We start from the raw sequence: 25831 nt of genomic DNA, 5'->3' as shown, positions 1-25831 counted from the left end.
CAATAAATTACTGGCAGAGAAAATCAACTTGAATTCCAGCAAAGGGGAGTCCTGGCTGGAGGGCAACTTATATGACTTGTTATCATGGAAGGAGGGGAAAAGTTTTAATGACTTTAATGACTGCTCATCATTGACCTATTGATCATAAATTCCCCAGGCATTCGACAGGCGAGCATTCCTGAGATTAGCCTAATCCAACCAGCTGTTCCAACTGGACACAGAGAAGGAGAAAACCCTGAACTGGTGAAATCCGCTTCCCAGGATTGTACAGTGGGAATTTTGCCACGAACTCTGGCAAGATCAGCACTTTTCTATAAAACATCTGTGACAGTCGGTCAGAGCCAAGCCTCTTCCAGTGGTGATAACCGAGCTCTCTGCATCCCCAAATATTATTTCAGTGTAGTCCAACCATCACGGAGAAATCAGAACTTAATAGCTGGGCCAGGAGCCAATCGCTTTAACTGACAGATTATAAACCCCAGATGCCCTACAACACATTTCCAAGGCTGTAGCCACAGGCTCCGTGCCATGGGGATGGAATTGGAAGGGGCTGCAAGGGACATCTAGTCCAACCCCGTAGGGATACACAACTATCACACTCTTAAAGATTGCACATCCAAAGACCTCTAATGCTACAGTCTCTATTTTATTGAATGGCAATGTTATGCAACTACACCAAAGTGCCAAATGGCCATGATAATCTATGTGCAAGGCACATCCATTAATACTGCATGCTCAAGGCCAACCTTGAGCCAAATACAGCTATTCAGCTTTGAGCAAAAACATCCAACTGAATGCCACCAACAGTCTTCCAGCCACAGCATTAGTGTTTGTAATCATTTTAATGCTGAGTTAATTTGAGATCTCAGCTGCTGATGGGTTTTGCCAGCAAAGTTGCCACGAAAGCATTTAATTTCTGACAGCTAATTGAAGCAGTCCTGATTGTACGTCAATTTAAATGCTTCCCAACTCTTTGGGGTATTTGTATGTTCGTGTGCAGGATTGAGATGGAGAGAGAGAGAGAGAGAGAGAGAGAGAGAGAGAGAGAGAGAGAGAAGGAGAATATATTACAGTCAGTCCTCTGTATCCACAGAATTTGCATAAGCCAATTCACTTGTCCATGGCTATACACACACACACACACACAAACATTCATATGAGGGTTGAATGAAAAGTAATGCCTCCACCTTCGTAACTCCTCAACAGATGGCAGTATTGGTCTGCGGCAGGTACTGGCTTGTTCAGTAGACTCTCCTCTACAGTTCCATTTGGCGGGAAGCCTTCGCATTGAACGGTTGTGTTGTTAAAGTACGAAGTATGGAACCCTGCGCAGATGGTCGGTCAATGCGACTTAAGCAACGTGCAGTCATTGAATTCTTGACAGCAGAAGGTGTCACCCCAAAGGAAATTAATCGGAGAGTGCCAGCTGTTTATGGTGACTGTGTTGATGTGAGTATGTGCATCGTTGGGCAAGTAAGTTTAAAGATGTTGAGGTGGGAACATCTGACTTGCGTGACAAACAAAGAGTTGGACGTCCTGTGACAGCAAACACTGAGTTTCACAAGCAAAAGGTTGAAAAATTTATTCAGGACAATTGTCGTATCACTCAGAGAGAAATTTCAAGCATAATCGGCATTTCACAAGAACGTGTGGGTCACATTATTGCTTTGCTTGGCTATCGGAAGATATGTACACGATGGTATTGTGAGACGCTGGTTGCAGAAACAGAGTGTCAACTTCTTCCGTGACGGCTTCAGAAAACGTGTTCATCATTGGCAGAAATGTATCCAATTGTCTGGTGATTATGTGGAAAAGTGAATAGTGGTAGTTGAAGAGCATATTCTAAGGATTATTTCTGCATTTGATTTATTAAAAATTTTCCCATCCAAACCCAAGTAACGAAGGTGGAGCCATTACTTTTCATTCAACCCTATGTGTGTGTGTGTGTGTGTGTGTATACACACACACAGCTATTTTATATATGGGACACTACTTTACCATGCCATTGCATGCAATGAGAGTTGAACATTCACAGATTTTGGTATCCATAGAGGTTCTTAGAACCAAACCCTAGCAGATACCACTGTACTTAGGGGAAAAAATCAAGTTTCCTGGGGCACATCAGATAAAACTATTTTAGAAACAAAAAAGAATGTCACATATAACTGAGATCTCAAACATTTATGTAATTGTGTCTTGTGTCACTGTCCTATATACCTTTCATTAATACCTCATCCCTTTGTTATCAAGGAAAAGTTAAAATACTGTTGGGCTTCGATCATCCATAATGGATTGGGCACTTCATTGCCTTCTGGAAGCATAGAATCATAAAGTTGGAAGACATGACACAGGCCAGTCATCCTAATCCCCACCTACCATGCAGGAAGATACAATCAAAGCACCCCTTACAGATGGCCATCCAGCCGCTGCTTTAAAAACCCTTGAGAAGGAGAGACTACCAAACTCCAGGGCAATATATTCCACTGCTGAACAGCTCTAACCATCAGGAGGTTCTTCCTAATGTTAAGGTGGAGTGTTCAATATTCAAGACTCAATATTCCAGGTAGTTCTGATCAAATTAAAATATAATAATACCATTACCCTCGATCTAGATGCCATACTCCTTCCTGCTTTTGTAATCTAGAATCACATTGGCTTTTTTATCTGCTACATCGCACTGTTGACTCATGTTCAGTTTGTGGGCTATTAGATATCTTAGATCCCTTTCACATATAGCCATTTCCAAGTCAGGTGTCATCCATCCTATATCTGTACATTTCATTTTTTCCTTCCTTTCATTTCATTGACATTCATTTTGTCCATTTTGACCCAGCTCTCAAATCTGTTAAAGTTATTGTGAATGCTAATCCTGTCCTCTGGTATAATAGCTAGCTACTCCTAATTTAGTGTCATTGGCAAGTCAAATAAGCATGCCTTCTATTCCCTTGATCAACTCATTTATTAAAATGTTGACTAGCCCTGTGGAATCCTGGGAGCTGTAGTTTTACCAGGTCTTTAGCCTTTGCTGCCAAAGAGTGCTGGTGCCTCACTAAACTACGAATCCCATGCTTCCATAGCAAAGACCCATTGAAGTTATAATAGTGTTAATCAGCATTAATTGCATAGTGTAGATTCAGTATTGTTTCTCAGGCTTCTCTTCCATTCAAAGGCTGGTTTTTTTCCTGCATAACTAACATGAGAATGATAAATGCCCTTACATTGCTGCTGGAAACTATGAATAATAACACTGAAATAATAAGCGCTTGGAGAATCGGCTACTCTCAGGGGCAACCAGAGCTATTTGCAAGCAGATCTCATTAATGACATTTACATATCGTGAGTTAATTGTGACTGTTCATGTATATTTATAAGTTTGTTACATTCATCTAAAGAAGCACATGGCACACCCCTGAGATTTCAGTATTTCAGGGGGGTTGGTTGAGGACTATACTCTCCTAGATCAAAAATTCCTTGATCTAGGACAGTGATGGCCAACCTATGACACGCGTGTCAGCACTGACATGCCTAGCCATTTTTGCTGACACGCTGCTGCATGCAGATTGATTGGATAACTAATGTCTTTTGTAGCCAAATTTGGTGTGATTTGGTCCAGTGGTTTTGTTGTTTACTTCATGGGAATTATGCACATTACATTTATATATATATATATATATATATATATATATATATATATATATATGTGTGTGATGGCATCAGGGCAGCAGACAAAACAACAAAACTACAGGCCCCCCAACCTCGAAATTTGACAACACAACCCGTCATCCATGGCTCTAGGTTGATACAACAAAAAGAAAAGAAAAATAAAGTCCTAATTAGAGGGAGAGGAATAATTCTTTTTATCCAATTGCTGCCAGTTACAAGGCTAAGTTCCTTCTCCCACTTGGTCTCCTAGCAACCCACTCAGCCCAGGGGACAGGCACAAAAGTTTGGAGAGACCCCTAAGGGCCATCCAGCCCAATCCTTTCTACTATGCAGCAGGACACAATCCAAGCATTCACAACACATGGACAACGTATAAATACTATACAATACTACACAGGGACATAGACCCCCTCTACTCTCACCACTTTCACAGTACACAAACAACCAAATGCATACTAAACATAAGGACAACCATACAACAGACATTCAATACCACCACTACCTCAACAAGTTCTCACCAACACCACCAGACAACGCCACAGCAACATGTGGCCGGGCATAGCTAGTGTGTGTGTGTATATATATATATATATATATATATATCATTCTATTATTATTCTATTATTATTGTAGTATATTATTATATTATTACTATTATATTATTCATTATTCATGACTACATTGAAACTAAAATAGAGAGAAATCGGCGTGGAAACTGCAAGAGGTACCATAGATTGTTGTACATGGAAATAATGGTAGTAAATAGTTTTTTGATTTATTAAATACAGTTATATATTACATTTATATATTTTTGTTATTTAAACTATATATATTGTGAAATTATGGGGATTTTTTCTCGAAGTGACACACCACCCAAGTCATGCTAGGTTTTTTGGTGAATTTTGACACACCAAGTGCAAAAGGTTGCCCATCATTGATCTAGGAGTATAAATGGGCCCATTCACACAACACACTTATATATTCCACCTTAACTGCATGGGATTTGGAGTTTAGAAATGTGTGTTGAGAATCTGAATTGCATTTAGAATTACCAGGTAGAGAATTCTAGTGCCTTACTAAACTACTTACCCCAAGATTTCCTCAGATGCAATCATGGCATTTGCAATTGAATCACAGTGCTCTCATTGTGTTGCATGAATGATCCCAGACTTTGCTAACTGTGCTCCTACAAGTAAGAGCCAATTTCTTCTCATGTAAAGAGAGGCTTCTGCATCATTTCCAAACACTATACGTCCTCTAACACTTTGCTGGGGAAAATTCATTTGCACACAAAGACATCTATACCCATATAAAAAGCATTGGTTTTGCACAGAAGATACATGAAGCATGTACACTTGGATTTTATTGGTGCGATATGAGCATAAATTCCCTTATGGAAGCATTTGTATGTTTTTGTTTCATGCAGAATGAAGGTTGTAGAAGTGGATGCCGTTGTGCATGATTGTGAATTCCACATGGATGTACAGAGATGGGCATGGATGCAAATCCACAATGATAATGATAATGATAATGATAATGATGATAATAATAATAATAATAATAGTAATAATAATAATAATAATAATAATAATAATAATAATAATAATAATAACAACTTTATTTTTATACCCCGCCCCATCTCCCCGAAGAGACTCGGGGCGGCTTACATGGGGCCAGGCCCGATAAAACAAACAAAACAGTAACAAAGCAATAAAACAATTATCCCAGTAAAAAACATCAACATCAATAAAAACAATCATTAAAATCAACAAGCAGGATACAGTGTTAAAAACAAGAGACTAATTCGTAGATCCCAGGCGAAATGCAGAGTGTTACGAAATGGGAAAAGGAAATCTCAAGTTGAATTATTGTTAATGACAATCTACAAATCAGATTATTGCTGATCATTGACTAAAAATAAATATATATGGACGAGAGATTTCCAAGTCAATCTATCATCCATAGCTGTGTTCAGACCTTGTAGACTATATAGATATAGGATGGGTGACCACCTGGCTTGAAAACAATTCATGTGAATAGGATCTAAGAGTCTTAGTAGACCACAAGTTGAACATTAGTCAACAGCTCATATGACACAGCAGCTAAAAAAGTCAATGTGATTCTAGACTGCATCAATAGGAATATACAGTAGAGTCTCACTTATCCAACACTCGCTTATCCAACATTCTGGATTATCCAACGCATTTTTGGAGTCAATGTTTTCAATATATCGTGATATTTTGGTGCTAAATTCATAAATACAGTAATTACTATGTAGCATTACTGCATATAGAACTACTTTTTCTGCCAAATTTGTTGTCTAACATGATGTTTTGGTGCTTAATTTGTAAAATCGTAACTTAATTTGGTGTTTAACAGGCTTCTCCTTAATCTCTCCTAGTTATCCAACATATTCACTTATCCAACGTTCTGCCGGCCTGTTTATGTTGGATAAGTGAGACTCTACTGTAATATCTAAATAGAGGGAAGTCTTGATCCCACTCTCTTCTGCTTTGGTCAGACCTCACCTGGACTAATCATGTGTCCAGTTCTAGGCACCACAATTCAAGAAAGAGATGAAGAAAATGTAAGGCGACCAGAGAAGGACAACCAAAATGGTCAAAGGTTTGGAAGCCAAGAATCCATATGAGGAATGGCTTAAGAAGCTGGGTGCGTTTAGCTTGGAGGAAAGGAAGCTGAGAGGGGATGTGGTAGCTGTGCTTAAATATTTGAAAGGAAGTCACATTAAGAAGGGAGCAAGTTTGTTTCTGCTGCTCTGGAAACTAGGGCTTGAAGCAATGGATTCAAATTGAAAGGGAAAAAAAAGATTTCACCTAAACATTAGGAAGAACATCCTGACAGTAAGTGCTCTTTGGTAGGGGAATATGCTGCGTGGGAATCCAGTGGAGTCTCCTCTAGAGGTTTTTAAGCAGAGTCTGGATGGTCATCTGTTGGGAGTGATTAAATTTTGTATTCCTGAATGGCAAGGGGTCACACTGGTTGACCTTGTGGTATCTTCCAGCTCTATGATTCTAAGAGTTTTTGGAGACTCAAGGTAACTGTGACTTTTTTGATATTCTATCCATTTGAAATGTCTATCTGCAGTGTGGTCTTCTTCTATTGTCTTCTACCTTACTGTTATTGTCTTTTCTCTTGACCCATATCTTCTTACTATATGTCCAAAATACATCTTAGTTTGGTCATCCTGGCTTTTAGGGTGAGCTAAGCTTGATTTGTTCCAGGTTCCATGGATTTGCAGTTTTAGTAGCCTATGGTATGTATCAAACTTTTCTCCACCACATTTCAAATGTGTTGGTTTTCTTCCTATCACAGCCCACCTTTCGCAACTATACACACATAGAAATGGAAAAGATGATTACATAGACAACTCAGTTTTTCAGTCTAGAAGAGATTTCTGCACGTGTTGCTTTCAAAAGAGGGTGATTGAGAAGCACTTTAGAGTCCCACTGGGCTCTCCAAGACAGACCAAAGGGGCTTGTCCTCCTCCATGGTAATTGGAATATATTTATGGAACAGGAGAACTGTCTCTGGCTGGCTGTATGCCAGCAACAGCAGCAGAAGCCTTCCTGATGAATAATAGCCCAATAAAATATGTCTTTAAACACAAGTGCACATACAAAGCCATTAGCTCACATGGTGGGGAGGGGGTGTTTCTGTCTTAGTATTCCAGACACCTTCCTTTCATTTCCTTCCACAACATTCTTGGGCTCCAGTTTAGTGGGCCTCACACACTCATATATATTTATATACACACAATGGGCCCTCTGGATTTGTGGTTTTGGGGTCCACAATTTTCAGTGACCATGAATCATTGTATCCCGTATTTATAAATGGTGGTGACATGAATGAGAACTTCCTGAAGAGTGTGCATTCACATCACATCATAACATGGCCTGTGATTTTCAATATTTTTTAATATTCATATAGGCCAAATCCCTAAGGATACAGTGGGCCAAAAGAGAAAGGCAGAGTGTGCGTGCGTATACATTCATACACACACAGAGACACTCACATATCTTCACCTCGCTCTTCCACTTCCTCTTCTCTTCCTTAGACAAACAATAAAAATTATATTGTGGCCCAAGGAAAGGAGTTACAGTATTTTCCTTCCCTGCTTTTAACTTAATGCACATTTGCTTTTTTAAATTGCTTTATCCAGAACCAGGGACCTATTTTTGAAATGGCAGTCAAAAATAGGCTAATGAGGAAAGTATGTGTCCACACATTTCAATTTGTCCCACGCCATGAATAGAACAACTCCGCCCATATAGTTCTCTATATTTATTAGGGACTACCTGTTCTCCACATTTATAGGTAACCCAAAAATGAAGGCAAACACTTTGTTGATACTTTGTTGGGCCCGGGCTGTGGCGCAGGCAGGACAGCAAGCCAGCTGCTGCAATTAACTGCAATGAATCACTCTGACCAGGAGGTCATGAGTTCGAGCCCCGCTCGGAGCCTATGTTTGTTTGTCTTTGTTCTATGTTAAAAGGCATTGAATGTTTGACTATATGTGTAATGTGATTCGCCCTGAGTCCCCCTCGGGGTGAGAAGGGCGGAATATAAATGCTGTAAATAAATAAATAAATAAATACTAAGGAAGGATGTGGAATGAATATTGTGTTTTTACTGTGTTGTATTCTGCTTTGAGCTATTAGGGGACGTGGGTAATAATAATAATAATTATTATTATTATTATTATTCCTCCTTCCCTAAGATTTGTGCCTTGCTTCGAATGAAGACAAGTGGATAGACTCCACCAAGGAAGCTGTGATAATGAGTTCTCCCAATATCTGGCCAATGCAACCTTGGGTTTACAATTGGATTTAGTGGAAGGGGTAGCATCACGAAGGAACCAGAAAGCAATAGCCCAATGAGAAGAATCATTGGGAAAAGATTCTAGATGCTTCTACAAATAACTGATAAAAGGGGAGAGAAAGCAACACAAGTAGAAGGCCCAACTCATAGCTCCCAAGAACAACTCAATCCACAGTTACCCAGAACTGTTTTGGGGCAGAATGTCTAACAGAGTGTCTGAGCTAGCAATCAACACATAGATGAGAAACTGAGGACCTCAAGAGTGACAAGAAGTGGTCCTTAATGCATTAGTTGGTGACTCCCATGTCAGGTCAAACCATGGTTTAGGCCACACATCAAAGGAACTCTCCAAGGTGCTGAACCCTATTTCCTCTACCATCCCAAATTCAGCATTTTGGGGAGAACTTTGGAGACTTCAAAACTATTACTCTGGAGATCAGGGTTCAAATTCCCACTCGGCCATGGAAACTGACTGGGGGACCTTGGGCAAGTCACACTTTCTCAGCCTCAGAGGAAGACAAAATGCAAATCTGTTCTGAATAAATCTTGCCAAGAAACTCCCATGATGGTAATGTTTGCCTTAGGGTCGCTTTAAGTAAGAAATAACTTGAAGGCACATAACAACCAAGGTGTGCTGATACTGCTATCTAAAGAAAGAATAGCCTGAAATTAGGTCACTGTCAAGTGACATAAATTTCTGGGACTTCGGAATTCTAACTTGTCTCTCTCTCTCTTCTTGAAGACCAGATTTAGTGGCATTTCCAAAGTGGGATCTCAAATGGCATTGTTTGAGAATTGCTTCCACTAAAGCAATCTAGTAAGGATTAAAGTCCTACTCAGTATCTGCCAGAGTCTGGGAAACTTGTTGGGTTTTTTAAACTACAGCTCTCAGAATCCTCCAGTCAACATGATAGATAGATAGAGCATTTCCCAAACTTTTGAAAAAAAATATATAGGGAGAGGTTTAATCCCAGAGGGGATTCTCAGAATTATACTCCTAAAAATCATTATCATCATTCAAACTCTGGCATCTGTTAATGTAAAAACAGAAGTTCCATTCATTTTATTGACTTAAAATATTTATGAATCATCTCTTAGCCTACCAGGCACCCTAAGGCGATATACAATGAATAAAAATGATTTTAAAAATAGGGGAATAGAAAACTTTAAAAAACAGACTAGTGCAGTTCATTAAAATAATTTAAAATCAGATAGTTGAAACCAGCCATAGCTTGTTGAAGTACCAAAAGCTATAGGTATCACCATCTTAGCTCCATCCTTTGTATCTCCAGCATTTGTCTGCATCCTATTTTTGTATTTTGTTAGTGATCCTGGTAGGTGCTAAAAGCCCTACATTTAAGGACCTGATCACACAAAGTTGATAATTCACAATTATAGCAAAATTAGAGTAAAAATAGCTAGTCTATGTCAGCCCAATTTACCACCATAGGCCACACAACTTTGTGAACTCCAGTTGGCTTCTGTAAATTAATGTAATTATTTGTTAAGATTTTATGTCATTATATAATTTTTTTCTGACTATGTTGCTTTAATTTATATTGATGTTATTGATGTTAGACTTAATTCACTGATGTTAGGTTTAATTTGATGTTAGGTTTCAATTGCTGTTTTGATATGTGGGGTTTTGCTGGGATTTTATGTGGATATTTGTCTGTTTTTATTAAGGCACTGAATGTTTGCCATTGTATGTTGGAATCCGTCCTGAGTCCCTTTGGTGAGATAGAGTGGAATAGAAATAAAGTTTTATTTTATTTTATTTATTATTGCATCTTTGGCTGTGATTTGTCATGCAATGTCACGTCTTTCTTGTTACTGCAATGCATTTTCATCATTACTGGATCACATTTTTTTCACTGCTTGGACAAATCTGTAAATGGCTACGGTATTGCTGCTGTCAATTATAGTCAGATCTCCATGTTTGCAGATTTCACTTTAATGCATTTGATTATAATTCATAAAAGAAATGTTTTGGTGTCTTGGTTTTCAGGCCTGTTTCTGGGGTTATTTAGTGCCCTGATTCAGAAAATTGCAATAGATAGACCACATAACCTCTAGTTTCTTAGATATGGTGATCTTGGGTTTCTATAGGTAAACAGATGATAACTGCTTTGTGGCATATATTCTGTATCTCAAAATCTGATAGAGGAAAACTGGTGCCATTTTTGGAATCAGCAGGCCAATTATACTCAGAAACAGGACTAACATTTGAGGCATGTGTTGGTCAGTTTTCCTGGATATCATTAATATGTTATTTCTAGAAATCTTTAGGTCCTCCAGCATGATGTCTGCATCAGAAGGCCTAAAGATTTCTTGAGATCTCTGCCATATGTAAGTCCATATGTGACTTCATCATTTAGATTTGGCAGAAGTTGGCCACAGGTAACACTGAAGGAGTTAAGAGACACCCGAAAAAGTGTTCTCTTTGGTGAAAAAAAAAATGTTTTTCCCCTTTTCAGAGCATCCTGCACCCTTGACTCCAGAGAACTTGGAGAGTTGACTGTAATGTTTATTTTTAAAAACATATTTTATTAATATAAACCACAAATCCCAAATGCTATTGGATGACGTTTATTTTGCAGTATGTGTCCCAACATCTGTTTTTATCACTACTGCTTTCAAGATAGGTGAGTCAGTAGCCAGAAAATTCTGTTGATATCATATGTATTTTTAGTTTCTCCAGTTTTTTTTTTTTCCGTGTCAGGAGCAATCAGAGTTGCTTCTGGAGTGAGATAATTGGCCGTCTGCAAGGACGTTGCCCAGGAGACGCCCGGATGTTTTGATGTTTTTACCATCCTTGTGGGAGGCTTCTCTCATGTCCCCGCATGGAGCTGGAGCTGATAGAGGGAGCTCTCCCCGGGTGGGATTCGAACCTGGCAACCTTCAGGTCAGCAACCCAACCTTCAAGTCACAAGGCTTTTATCTCCTAGGCCACCGGAGGCTCCTAGTTTCTCCAGTGGAAGCAATTGGATATTGTTGTTTTATAACTGTTCATTGATGTTATGTTTTTATTGATATGACATTGTTTTATTGCTGACCTTGTTTTATTGTTTTATTGCTGTTATTGTATTGTTGTCGGGCATGGCCCCATGTAAGCCGCTCCGAGTCCCTTCGGGGAGATGGGGCGGGATATAAAAATAAAGTTATTATTATTATTATTATACTATGCAGAACAGAATATTAAGTTTAAGGTTGTGGGAGAAGAATTGTGCATGTAGTGCTGTTGTGGATGGCCTTCCACCATTCATGGTTGAGCATAGACACAAAAAACATAGTTACCCATGGACGTGCACTGCAGGTGGTTATGCATTGTGTATGCAGATGCACACACACACACATGCATTGTCACAAATAACACAATTTACTAACAAAGGAGACTTGTGCAATGACCACATAATTCCACAAACTTAATATTACACTCCATCTTTTTGATGTTGGACCTCAGACAATCACAATAGGAAGGCACATGAAAGCTTCCCTTCTAAACCATACAGTGCTGCTGTGCTTTGTCTGGTGGCAATGAACCCAATGAATTGCCTTGGCAGAAATATACTTCCAAGTGGACAACCTGTGACAACTTGGAAGAGGCAGAGCTGCAGTCATCCAGGCACTTAAGACTCAGGTTATTAATGGCTTCCGATGTCATTAGTTAGACAGTGAATTCTGCACATCCCATTATCGCTCCTCTGAGTCATTTGGTCTCTGCAGGTTTAAGCTGTTTACATCAAGGAGGCGGTAAAAATAATTGCACAGGAGAGAATGCTTTTGATGGACAGCACACCACTCTTTCTTCTTCCCAAAGCCCTTTTACGTCAATTTTTGTTCCTGAACTTAGCTCATGAGAGAGATATGTGACTTTTTGGAACAGCAAAAGGGATCTAGTGTCCTGCAAAAACTATGCCGGATTGCATGCTTCCCTTATCTCTGGCATTTGACCTTCTGTTCCGGACTCTTTATGAACAGCTCCCTGGCCTTTCTCAACCAAGAGTTTTCTTTCTGAGATACATAAGATTGAGTCAGGAGATGGTCCTGTAATGACATCTGGATTGTAGCTTGTTTGACTGGCAGGAACTAGCCATAAAGACCGTTTTGGGGAAATGAGAACATCTCTATCTGATATACAACCTAAGACTACCACATAATCTTGAAAACACCAAATCTTTTGCCAAAGAGTGCCTCACCAAACTACAGTTCCCATGATTCCATATTAATTAGTAACAGTGTTATCGAGCTACCACCCCTCCCCCCCAAATTAATTTCCCACAAAGTACTGTATATACTCGAGTATAAGCCTAGTTTTCAGCCCTTTTTTAAGACTGAAAAAGCCCCCCTTGGCATATACTCGGGTGAGGGTCCCGGTTGGCTTATATTTGGGTCAGCTTATACTCGAGAATATATGGTACATTTATTATTTTTCTCTATTATTATTGGTATTATTACATTTATTATTTTTCTCTATTATTGTTGCTACTATTACTATTATTATTATTATTAATACATTTATTATTTCACTCTGATCTTATTATTATTGCATTTATTATTTTACTCTTATTTATTATTACATGTATTATTTTACTCTATTATTATTAAAAGGATACATAAGCACATTTACATTGAGGAAGATGAGAATAATGATTTGATCAGAGTTGGACAGTCTTATCTTAAATTTGAGCTTTATGAAAATATTCAAAAACATTTAACCTACTGATGCTTCAATTAATGTAATTTTATTGGTATCTTATTTTTATTTCTGAAATTTACCACCCTAGGCTTATACTGGAGTCAATGTTTTCCCAGATTTTTTGTGGTAAAATTAGGTGCCTCGGCCTATATTCGGGTCAGCTTATACTCGAGTATATACGGTATATGATTTTCTTTTTCTTTTAAAATCTTTTTCTGCCTCATTGAAGTTTTGCTATTCCGAAGCCACTGAAAGCATTGGGAAGACCTAACAGCAAGTGTACCTCAAACTATATCAAGCTAGACCCTTTAATAAATGTACTGAATTATATTTTGATGCATATTGTATTAATTGTGTTTTATATTAATTCAAAGTGTATAAAGTTAAAATCAAATGTATTGTCAAGACATCTGTTCCCTCTAGTCCCCTCTATTAACATAAATCGCAATAAATGGAGATCATTGAGCATCAGGAAATATCCTTCCAGCGATCTCCCAGACCTGAAAATGTAATCCCTTTTGTGTACGAGTAAAAGACAGATAATCCTTGTATCAGTAGGGCTGTGTTTTCCATTGTTTACCTGGCCAGATGTGGCCAGAGGCTTATGGCTTCCATGGAAGGCAAGTTTAAACAAAAATGATATCCATACCTTGCACATTTGTTCTTTCAGAACTGAACATTTAAGTCAAGCAAGAGAACATCTGTATACTTACATCATCACCTTCTTTAGTTTCATGCCCCTCACAGAGGCATTTTCCCATCGTGGATAATCCTTTCTTCTGCCTGTGATACAGAGGGAACCCCTGGCCAATCAAAGTGGGAATCCTAGCCAGCTTGGTTCTGTCAATCAGGGAGAAGTCCGAATAGCTGTCAAAATGTACAAAATGTCTTGTATTTCTCTGTAAGGGTGTGCTTGTACATTTTCGAGTGGTGACTCAATACTTGCAACCCTTTTGGACCAAGTATAATAAACTTCTGTAATTTGCCTTCAGACCCGAAGTCCTGTGTTTTATCTTCTAACTGATTTGGTTTAATGGAAGCTCACCAGGCATGGACCATCCATACGTGGTCCTTTCTGAAATCACTACAATAGCAGTTAAAGTGGTGTCAAAATGCAATAATTTTACAGCCCCTAGTTGTTGTTGGGTTTTTCTCCCACTCGATCTTGGGGTCCACCAGTTGAATCCAAATTATACTGGCAAGCGTTAGGTTTTTCAAAAACTAAAATGTAAAAGAACTATGCTGCAGTTTTGAATAAAACTTCACACAGAAGTTAAAAAAACAATTAAACAAAAGTTTACAAAGATTAAACAATATAATACACAATGAAAACATAGTGAAACTGATAGATACACACACCCACACACATAAAAAAAAACCTTGTTGCTACACAAATTAACTATTTATGTAACAAGAGTGACAGTGATATATATATATTTTTAATTTCTATTTCTTCCCTCTCCCCAAGACTCACTGGAGGATTCAACACAGATAAAAAGGCAATATATAACAAAGAAAACATATAAAACCATACACAACATATAGATTAAAAATGCATAAACATAAGTCTGAAACACAAACCATAACCCATTAAAATCATCCATACACAGACATTAAAATGTCAATTTAAAATTCAGAGTTTAAAATCGACTGGATAAGCCTGCCAGAAGAAATATGTCTTTAACGCTTTTAAAAATCCAGACAGCATGTTTATCAAGCACATCCTTGTATGCATTTTACTTCAACCAGTGAATCTGTTTTTAAAAATTCCATTCACTTTTAATTAAAAGCGGAAACAGGTGGAGTCCATGGACTGAATCATCCATGGCTTGAAAATATTCCAAATAATACAAAAAAGCAAACATCGAATGTTGTTATTTGATATAAAGGACACTATTTTATTGTGCCACTGTATAAATTTAGACTTGAGCATCCATGAATGTTGAGGTCTACCGTGGGGTCCTGGAACTATATCTCAAAAGATACCAAGAACCTAGAACACGACCATATAGCCCGGAAAACTCTCAGCAACCCAATACCATGATTCTATTGTATGAACAAATCTATGGTTGAAATATGTGGAAAAAATTATGCACCAAGACGTATTGTTCTGTACCTTCCAATAGGATTATACCTTAGAGAGCTAGTTTAAAATATGGACTAAAACTCAATGTAAGTTCATTGACTCACTGGCAATAGAATCATAAATATGTGTGCGTCTACACTGTAGAATGAACACACTTCAATGCTACTTTATTTGCCATGGTGCAATACTATGGAATCCTGGGAGTTGTAGTTTTATGAAATCTTTAGCCCCCCTTTCAAAGAGTGCTGGTGCCTCACCAAACTACTACTACTACTACTACTACTACTACTACTACTACAACAACAACAACAACAACGGGCTGCTGTGAGTTTTCTGGCCTGTATGGCCATGTTCCAGAAGCATTCTCTCCTGATATTTCACCCACATCTATGGCAGGCATTCTCAGAGGTTGTGGCCGAAACGCCAGGAAAGAATAGATGGGGCAAAACGTCAGGAGAGAATGCTTCTGGAACATGGCCATACAGCCTTCAAAATTCTCAGCAACCCAATGACTCTGGCCATGAAAGCCATCAACAGCATAATAATAATAATAATAATAATAATAATAATAATAATAATAATAATAATGATGATGATAATATCTCTATAAGCAGGGCCGGCCGGAGATATTTTTTGATGTAAAGCGGGGGCGCTGAAAAGCGCCCCCGCCACCGGCGCCCTGGCCCCGCCCAGCGTGCCCTGGCCCCGCCTCCCACGCTGCGTGGGAGGCGGGGCCAGGGCGAATAGTGAGGGGGCGGGGCCAGAGTTGGCCCGCCCCCCGTGCCCTGGCCCCGCCTCCCACGCAGCGTGGGAGGCGGGGCCAGGGCACGCTGGGCGGGGGGGCGGCGTCAGAGCTGGCCCCGCCTCCCACGTTACCCCCGCTCGCCCGTCTGGCCTTGTGTAGCAGGCCAGACGGGCGAGCGGGGGTAACGTGGGAGGCGGGGCCAGCTCTGACGCCGCTCCCCCCCCCCGCCCAGCGTGCCTTGGCCCTGCCTCCCACGCAACGTGGGAGGCGGGGCCAGGGCACGCTGGGCGGGGGGGGCGGCGTCAGAGCTGGCCCCGCCTCCCACGTTACCCCGCTCGCCCGTCTGGCCTTGTGTAGCAGGCCAGACGGGCGAGCGGGGGTAACGTGGGAGGCGGGGCCAGCTCTGATGCCGCTCCCCCCCCCCCGCCCAGCGTGCCTTGGCCCTGCCTCCCACGCAACGTGGGAGGCGGGGCCAGGGCACGCTGGGCGGGGGGGCGGTGTCAGAGCTGGCCCCGCCTCCCACGTTACCCCCGCTCGCCCGTCTGGCCTTGTGTAGCAGGCCAGACGGGCGAGCGGGGGTAACGTGGGAGGCGGGGCCAGCTCTGACGCCGCTCCCCCCCCCCCCGCCCAGCGTGCCTTGGCCCTGCCTCCCACGCAACGTGGGAGGCGGGGCCAGGGCACGCTGGGCGGGGGGGCGGCGTCAGAGCTGGCCCCGCCTCCCACGTTACCCCCGCTCGCCCGTCTGGCCTTGTGTAGCAGGCCAGACGGGCGAGCGGGGGTAACGTGGGAGGCGGGGCCAGCTCTGACGCCGCTCCCCCCCCCCCCGCCCAGCGTGCCTTGGCCCTGCCTCCCACGCAACGTGGGAGGCGGGGCCAGGGCACGCTGGGCGGGGGGGCGGCGTCAGAGCTGGCCCCGCCTCCCACGTTACCCCCGCTCGCCCATCTGGCCTTGTGTAGCAGGCCAGACGGGCGAGCGGGGGTAACGTGGGAGGCGGGGCCAGCTCTGACGCCGCTCCCCCCCCCCCCGCCCAGCGTGCCTTGGCCCTGCCTCCCACGCAACGTGGGAGGCGGGGCCAGGGCACGCTGGGCGGGGGGGCGGCGTCAGAGCTGGCCCCGCCTCCCACGTTACCCCCGCTCGCCCGTCTGGCCTTTTCTAGCAGGCCAGACGGGCCAGGGCGCACTGGGCGGGAGGCGGGGCACCGTCAGGGCGGTGCCCCGCCTCCCGCCCAGCCTGACGGCGCCCCCCCGGGCCTGCGCCCGAGGCGGCGGCGTCAGCTGCCGCATGAGTGGGGCCGGCCCTGTCTATAAGATATACTGCTGGCATTATAAATTGGACACAGGCGGAACTGGACAATTTGGACAGAAAAACAAGAAAACTATTGTTTTGTATTGTATTGTATTGGAGAATGAGCACACAAAGATACTATGGGACTTCCGAATCCGGACTGACAAAGTTCTAGAACACAACACACCAGACATCACAGTTGTGGAAAAGAAAAAGGTTTGGATCATTGATGTTGCCATCCCAGGTGACAGTCGCATTGACAAAAAACAACAGGAAAAACTCAGCCGCTATCAGGACCTCAAGATTGAACTTCAAAGACTCTGGCAGAAACCAGTACAGGTGGTCCCGGTGGTGATGGGCATGCTGGGTGCCTTGCCAAAAGATCTCAGCCGGCATTTGGAAACAATAGACATGGACAAAATTATGATCTGCCAATTGCAAAAGGCCACCCTACTGGGATCTGCGCGCATCATCCGAAAATACATCACACAGTCCTAGACACTTGGGAAGTGTTCGACTTGTGATTTTGTGATACGAAATCCAGCATATCTATCTTGTTTGCTGTGTCATAATAAAATAATATCCCAGGATTCTATAGCATTGACTCGACAATTAAAGCTGTGCTGAACTGCATCAGTTTTGCAATGTAGATGTACCCTGTGTCAATCTGGAGTTTCCCCTACAATGTTTCTTTGATATCTTTGATCAAAAGGCCTGAACCTTTCTGGTTCTTCCCATCACCCTACCTCTTCAAACTTTTGCAATAGATTTCATTGCTGACAAGGGTTATATCAGTTATCCCACCAGAGTTGTCTTTATCCAAGCTTCCACTGGCAGTTGTTTTGATCTCCCAAGTTTGATTTGCTCTCAAAACATTGCCATTAATTTCCCCGCATTGCTGAAATGCCCATCTGCACAGCCTGATCTTATGTCAGGAGGCTATTAGAGCACATATTGCACTCCAGCAATTGGTGATTGAGAAGACAGAGAGAAGGAGAGGGAGGCAGAGGGAGAAATGAGGAGGAAAGGATGCTGACTCAAGCAAAAGGCAGCACGCTGGAAAAGGGACATTTGGAAAACACAAAGTGACAGACAGGGAACATCTCACTTTGCGGGGGAAAGAGAGCTATGGACAGTTAAACCACCAAGTTAACAGCCATTTGGTTAACATTTGGTGTGTAGAGCCACCTAATAGCAGTTTTCCTCCAGATTGTATATAGATGTACTGTATATACTTGAGTATAAGCCTAGTTTTTAAGCCCCTTTTTTAAGACTGAAAAAGCCCCTCTCGGCTTATACTCGGGTGAGGGTCCTGGTTGGCTTATATTTGGGTCAACTTATACTCGAGAATATATGGTACATTTATTCTTTTTCTCTGTTATTATTGGTATTACTACATTTATTATTTTTCTCTGTTATTGTTGCTACTATTACATTTATTTTACTCTATTTTTATTATTATTAATAATACATTTATTATTTCACTCTGATATTATTTTATTATGACACAGCAAACAAGATAGATATGCTGGATTTCATATCACAAAATCACAAGTCGAACACTTCCCAAGTATCTAGGACTGTGTGATGTATTTTCTGATGATGCGCGCAGATCCCAGCAGGGTGGCCTTTTGCAGTTGGCAGATCGTAATTTTGTCAATGTCTATTGTTTCCAAATGCCAGCTGAGATCTTTTGGCATGGTGGCACCCAGTGTATTATTGCATTTATTATTTTACTCTATTTATTATTACTTGTATTATTTTCCTGTATTTTTATTCTTCTTCTTCTTCTTCTTCTTCTTCTTCTTCTTCTTCTTATTATTATTATTATTATTATTATTATTATTATTATATGTATTATTTTACTCTATTATTATTAAAAGGATACATAAGCACATTTACATTGAAGAAGATGAGAATAATGATTTGATCAGAGTTCGACAGTCTTATCTTAAATCTGAGGTTTATGAAAATGTTCAAAAACATTTAACCTACTGATGCCTCAATTAATGTAATTTTATTGGTATCTATTTTTATTTCTGAAATTTACCACCCTCGGCTTATACTGGAGTCAATGTTTTCCCAGTTTTTTTGTGGTAAAATTAGGTGCCTCAGCTTATATTCGGGTCGGCTTATACTCAAGTATATATGGTAAATTAGTAGTGCTCAAGATCAAGCTAGTTTTAGAATCATAGCACCATATAGTTGGAAGGGATCCCTAGTTCCATCCAAGCCAACTCCTTTCTAGGAAGACACAATCCAAGCACTCCCAACAGATGGCCATCCAACCTCTTTAAACAGGAGACTCCCACACCATCCCTTCCGACTTGAGTGTTTCTATCTTGAAAGCTCATAGAATCATAACACCCTCAAGTTGGAAGAGACCTGTGTGAGTGATTACAGAGAAACAGTATGATGTAGTGCTGTGATTTCCAAATTTTGGACTTTATCTCCCAGAATTCCTGGCTGTTACACAACCTTACTGTTGCCCAATCAGGCTGGGAGAATTCTGAAGTCTAAAATATCCAGAAAACAAAAATTTGGGAACACTGGTTAGACTAATATTGGGCACTGGGTGTATTTACACAGGATAATTAATGCAATTTGATGCCACTTTAACTGCCATGGGAGTTGTAGTTTTACAAGGTCTTAAGCCTTCTCTGCAAAAAGAGTTGTGGCCTCACCAAAGTAGAACTCTGCCAATTCTATAGCCTTCAGCCATGGCATTTAAAGTGCTGGCAAACTGCATTAATCTTACAGTGCAGATACGCTCCAGGCTTCTGGGAGATCAAGACTTGAATCCCTGCTTAGTCACAGAAACCGACTGAGTGACCTTAGAGAAGTCAGACTTTCTCAGCCTCAGAAGGACAAAAACAAACCTCCTTTGAATAACTCTTGCCAAGGATGATCATGAATTGGAGTTGAGTTGAAGGCACATAAGGACAACAAGAAAAGATTGCATTTATGCAGACATGAATGGAATGTGTCCATTGCATAACAGCCAAAACGAGTACAACCACATACTATGTAAAGGAACTTAGATATGTGTACAACACCCACAACAGCCCAGCCTTTGTGTCTTCTGATAAGAGAATCAGGAACTGGGTGATGGGAAAACCCATTTTCAAAGAGATGAAGACTTAGGAGACTAGATCATCATCATCATCATCATCATTTAATTACTTATTAATCGCCCTCCATCCAAGATGCTCTAGGCGATTTACAAGATAAAATTGTAAAGGATAAAAATACATACCTACAAATATTGATAAAATTAACATAGATGAACATCCAACCTGAATTGACTTAAAGCTGCTTTTCATCTTCCCTTCACTTTATCCCATATGATCTAATTTCAGTACATTTATTCATCATGGGGAAAAGACAGAGAGGGACTTGAAAATATTAGTCCCCAAATAACATTTATTTGTTTGTTTGTTTGTTTGTTTGCAGTATTTATATTCCGTCCTTCTCACCCCAAAGGGGACTCAGGGTGGATCACAATGTACATATACATGGCAAACATTCAATGCCATTAGACATATGACATACAGACAGAGTCAAAGACACAGAGGCAATTTACCATTTTCCAGCTTCCGGCTTCATGAGGTTATGCTCGATTCCAGCCACAGGGGGAGCTGCTGCTTCATCATCCACTGTGACTCCGAGTCCTTGATGGAATACTTCCTCATTCTTCCGCATGCTGCTGGGCGATTTTTATGGTGTCATAAATTAGTTAAATTAGCCTCCCCGCATAAGCGGTACCTAACTTTCCTACTTGATAGATGCAACTATCTTTCGGATTCCTTAAGTCAACAACGAGCTAGGCTACTTTTTATTGGTCGGGCACTCAATCTGACCCGGGCTGGTTCGAACTCATGACCTTTCGGTCAGTAGAGATTTATTGCAGCTGGCTACTAACCAGCTGAACCACAGCCCGGCCCTAAGCCTGTAAGGCCCTAGATTCCTCAAGAACAAGTTATCTGAGAGACTACCTTCTACCCTGTAAACCACCTTAATCCTTTGTGTTAATGGGGATGAAGCCTCTGGATCTGCATTGAACATATAATGCAGTTTCATACCGCATTATATGGGAGTCTAATTGGTGACGGAGACTTAGTTATAATAACAGGGTAATACACTTTTCATCTGTAATCACGTATACTAATTGTGCTGCCATGATTCCATGTAATCACAAACTTTTGTTAATTTCTAGGAAAATATATCAAATCCAAAATGTTGCTTATAGAGGTAATATAAATGGAGACTCACTTGTACTAAGACGTTTCCTCCTATTATTTGGTAGCCTTACCCAGACTCCACTGAACTGCAGATTATGATTCCAAAACCCATCAAGATTGCCATCACCTCCAGACATGTAGAAAACATATCTTATTTCTGTCCCATACTTTCTGTAATCCAGTTATGACCAACTTTTGCAAAACCAAATCCAGACTTGGATTCTTATGATCTCTCCAGTTTAGAGAGGAGTTCTGTGTCTGTGTTGTTTGGGCTTTGGCTTTGGGTGAGTGAGCTCTTTTCATGTGACCAAACAGGCGCGAAGTGATCAGCCGTCTAGAGGAGGATCAAGAGGACATGTTGCTGCCTGCATGCGCATGGGTAAGCAGCATGCACTTTCTACCACAACAGCTGACAAGCCTGCCTGTCTGGCATGAGAAACTGCAAAGGCTGGTGGTTTCCATCATGTTGTTTCTGGTGGGCGACTCTCTTCTTCTGCCTGAATAGCCTCAGGAACTGCACAGTTTGGCTTGTCCACAGATTGGATACTTCTGTTGGTCTTTGCATTCTCCTAAAAGCCAGAGAAGACTGAGACAGAGAGTATATCTGCACTGTAGACTGAATGCGGTTTGACACCACAGTTCAATGTTATGTGATCTAGGGAGTTGTAGTTTAGCGAAGCATCAGTAGTTCTTGGCAGAGAAGGCTAAGTATCTAGTAAAGCTACACCTCCCATGATTCCATAGCACTGAGCCATGACAGTTAAAGTGGCGTCAAACTGCATTAATTCTACAGTGTAGATATGATGATGATGATGTAGGTACAGTAGAGTCTCACTTATCCAACATAAATAGAATGTTGGATAAGTGAATTTGTTGGATAATAAGGAGGGGTTAAAGGAAAGCCTCTTAAACATCAAATTACATTATGATTTTACAAATTAAGCGCCAAAACATCATGTTTGACAACAAATTTGTCAGAAAAAGCAGTTCAATACACAGCAATTTTATGTAGTAATTACTGTATTTACGAATTTAGCACCAAAACATCACAATGTATTGAAAAAATTGACGACCATAATAATAATAATAATAATAATAATAATAATAATAATAATAATAATAATAATAATAATAATAATAATTTATTCTTATACCTCACCCCATCTCCCCGAAGGGACTCGGGGCAGCTTACATGGGTCCAAGCCATGTAAGCTGGGTCCATGGGTCCACAACAATATAAAAGCAAAACAATAAAACAGATCAATCAACAATAAAAACAAGTCATAAAAAATCACATACAAAAATAAAATGATAAAATCATGGCTTGGATTAAAAGGATCTCAGCCAAAAGTGCAAAATATGTCAATGTACAATCAACATATGTAAAAAAAACATTAACTACTAAAAGGCAGACTGTGTTGGATAATCCAGAATGTTGGATAAGTGAATGTTGGATAAGTGAGACTCTACTGTATGTAAATCCTTGTAAAGTCTGTTCTAGCTGGTAAGAATCAGTATGTATTATTTTCCTTGCTGTGCAAAGGTCATCAAAAAGTGTACAGCTTTCTAATACAGCATGCATTTTGATATTTTGCACCCTCCAAATTTCCCATTTTTGGTTATAAAGCAGTATTCCCTCTGCAGGAAACTACAGTAGAGTCTCACTTATCCAAAGTTCTGGATTATCCAAGGCATTTTTGTAGTCAATGTTTTCAATATATCATGATATTTTGGTTCTAAATTAGTAAATACAGTAATTACAACATAACATTACTGTGTACTGAACTACTTTTTCTGCCAAATGTGTTGTATAACATGATGTTTTGGTGCTTAATTTGTAAAATCATAACCTAATTTGATGTTTAATAGGCTTTTCCTTAATCTCTCCTTATTATCCAACATATTCGCTCATCCAACGTTCAACCGGCCTGTTTACGTTGGATAAGTGAGACTCTACTGTATGTTTATTGTGTTTTGGTATATGTGATTTTATCTGTTTATGATTTGTTTTTACTGTGGAGTTTTATATTGTTTGTTGCCTGGCCCTGGCCCCAAGTAAGCCGTCCTGATTCCCCTTGGGGAGATGGGGCGGGGTATAAAAATGAAATAATAATAATAATAGGAAAAACTCAGCCGCTATTAGGACCTCAAGATTTAACTGCAAAGACTCTGGCAGAAACCAGTGCAGGTGGTCCCGGTGGTGATGGGCACACTGGGTGCCGTGCCAAAAGATCTCAGTCGGCATTTGGAAACAATAGACATTGACAAAATTACAATCTGCCAACTGCAAAAGGCCACCCTACTGCACTCATCATCCGAAAATACATCACACAGTCCTACACACTTGGGAAATGTTCGACTTGTGATTTTGTGATATGAAATCCAGCATATCTATCTTGTTTGCTGTGTAATAATAATAATAATAATAATAATAATAATAATAATAATAATAATAATAATTTGTACCCCCCAAATTGCCCATTTTTGGTTATAAAGCAATATTCCCTCTGCAGGAAACTTTATGTTTACAAAGGACATGTTTGTGCATACAAAAAAAAACAACCCACGGTATTTTCGGCGGAAAATGCTGTTTTTCTTAATTAATTAACCATCTTGAACAAACACATGTACTTGACCCAGTTGTCTTAGTTTTCACCTGTGAAATGTTGGGGTATATGAGGGATACTGATCCTATGAGGTATAAGATTGTCTGTCAAAAAAATAAGAGCCTTCCCTTATAATGGAGTACATTGGGCAATACTAAGTAAGGTGCATTTATATGATACTAGCTTTGCCCGGCCACGCGTTGCTGTGGCTTAGGGGAATCCTTTGTTGGCCAGGTGGAATAGCAGTGAATAGCCTTGCAGTCTGAAAGCCTGGCCGTTTTCTGGAGTAGCTGGAGCTGTTTATTGTATGAACGTAGAGGCATGGATGAGGGATTGTGCTGCCAAGTTTAGTGTTTCTGGGATGTGTAGTTTTGTTGTTTTGTCCTAGGCTGAAATTTCATTACTCTTTTATATATATAGATAATTAATGCAGTTTAGACACCACTGTAACTACTCAATGCTAAGGAATCCTGGAAGGTAGAGTTTGGTGAGACACCAGGACTCTATAGTTAGAGAATTTGCAAACCAACAACTCCATCGATCTGATCGCATAGATCTATAGCAATGTTTCTCAACCTTTGAAATGCAGCAACCCCTTAATACAGTTCCTCATGTTGTGGTGACACCCAACCATAAAAATATTTTCATTGCTATGTCATAATGGTCATTTTGCTACTGTTATGAATTGTAATGTAAATATCTGATATGCAGGATGTATTTTAATGCATTAGATGAAATTTGGCACAAATACCCTATATGCCCAAATGTGAATACTGGTGGGGTTGGAAGGGATTTATTTTGTTATTTCGGAGTTGTAGTTGCTGGGATTTATAGTTCATCTGCAATCAAAGAGCATTCTGAACTCCACTAATGATGGAATTGGACCAAACTTGGGACACAGAACTCCCATGAGCAACAGAAAATACTAGAAGGGTTTGGTGGGCATTGACCTTGAGTTTTGGAGTTGTAGCTCACCTACATCCAGAGAGCACTGTGGACTCAAACAATGATGGATCTGGGCCAAACTTGGCATGAATACTCAATATGCCCAAATTTGAACACCGGTAGAGTTTTGGGTAAATATACCTTGACATTTGGAAGTTGTAGTTGCTGGGATTTATAGTTCACCTACAATCAAAGAGCATTCTGAACTCCACCAATGATGGAATTGAACCAATCTTGGCATACAGAACTCCCGTGACCAACAGAAAATACTGGAGGGATTTGGGAGGAATTGACAGTCTTTGGCGACCCCTCTGACACCCCCCTTGTGACCCTCCCAGGGGTCCCGACCCCCAGGTTGAGAAACGCTGATCTATAGCCTTTAAAGTGTGGTCAAACTGCATTAATTCTATAGTGTAGATGCACCTCTAGTTATAATGGTTTCTGTTCCCATTTCTGCCCATCCATACACTGCTGTTAACGTTTGATGCTTCCTCCAACTTGTTTCTTTCCCTTAAAAATCACTAAATGGTAGGGAATTGTTACCAAGCACCTGCTGTTCAAAGGCAGGCGGTATACGTTTAAAAATCATGTGTACAGAACAAAGGGCTGCTCTTGGTTTTTATTGTCTTCCACCGGAGTTTATTGTGTTTTATGCTGTATCTTTCTAGATCGCCACGAGATTTGGCTGTAGAATGGCTCACATGTTTAATGAATAAACTGTAA

The 25831-nt window shown here is 40.6% G+C and overlaps 1 long non-coding RNA gene across 1 annotated transcript in view; it reads right to left on the bottom strand.

Moving 5' to 3' along the window:
- Positions 1-25831, bottom strand: part of LOC134295608 (uncharacterized) — a 41567-nt gene that overhangs the window by 7720 nt on the left and 8016 nt on the right. Inside the window, exon 3 of the long non-coding RNA XR_010002236.1 lies at positions 20900-21019. This is a non-coding gene — a long non-coding RNA (uncharacterized LOC134295608). The remainder of the gene's footprint in view (positions 1-20899; positions 21020-25831) is intronic.

This window comes from Anolis carolinensis, chromosome 1, assembly GCF_035594765.1.
Source record: "Anolis carolinensis isolate JA03-04 chromosome 1, rAnoCar3.1.pri, whole genome shotgun sequence".
Taxonomy (NCBI): domain Eukaryota; kingdom Metazoa; phylum Chordata; class Lepidosauria; order Squamata; family Dactyloidae; genus Anolis; species Anolis carolinensis.
This window is presented reverse-complemented; position numbering and strand designations above follow the sequence as displayed.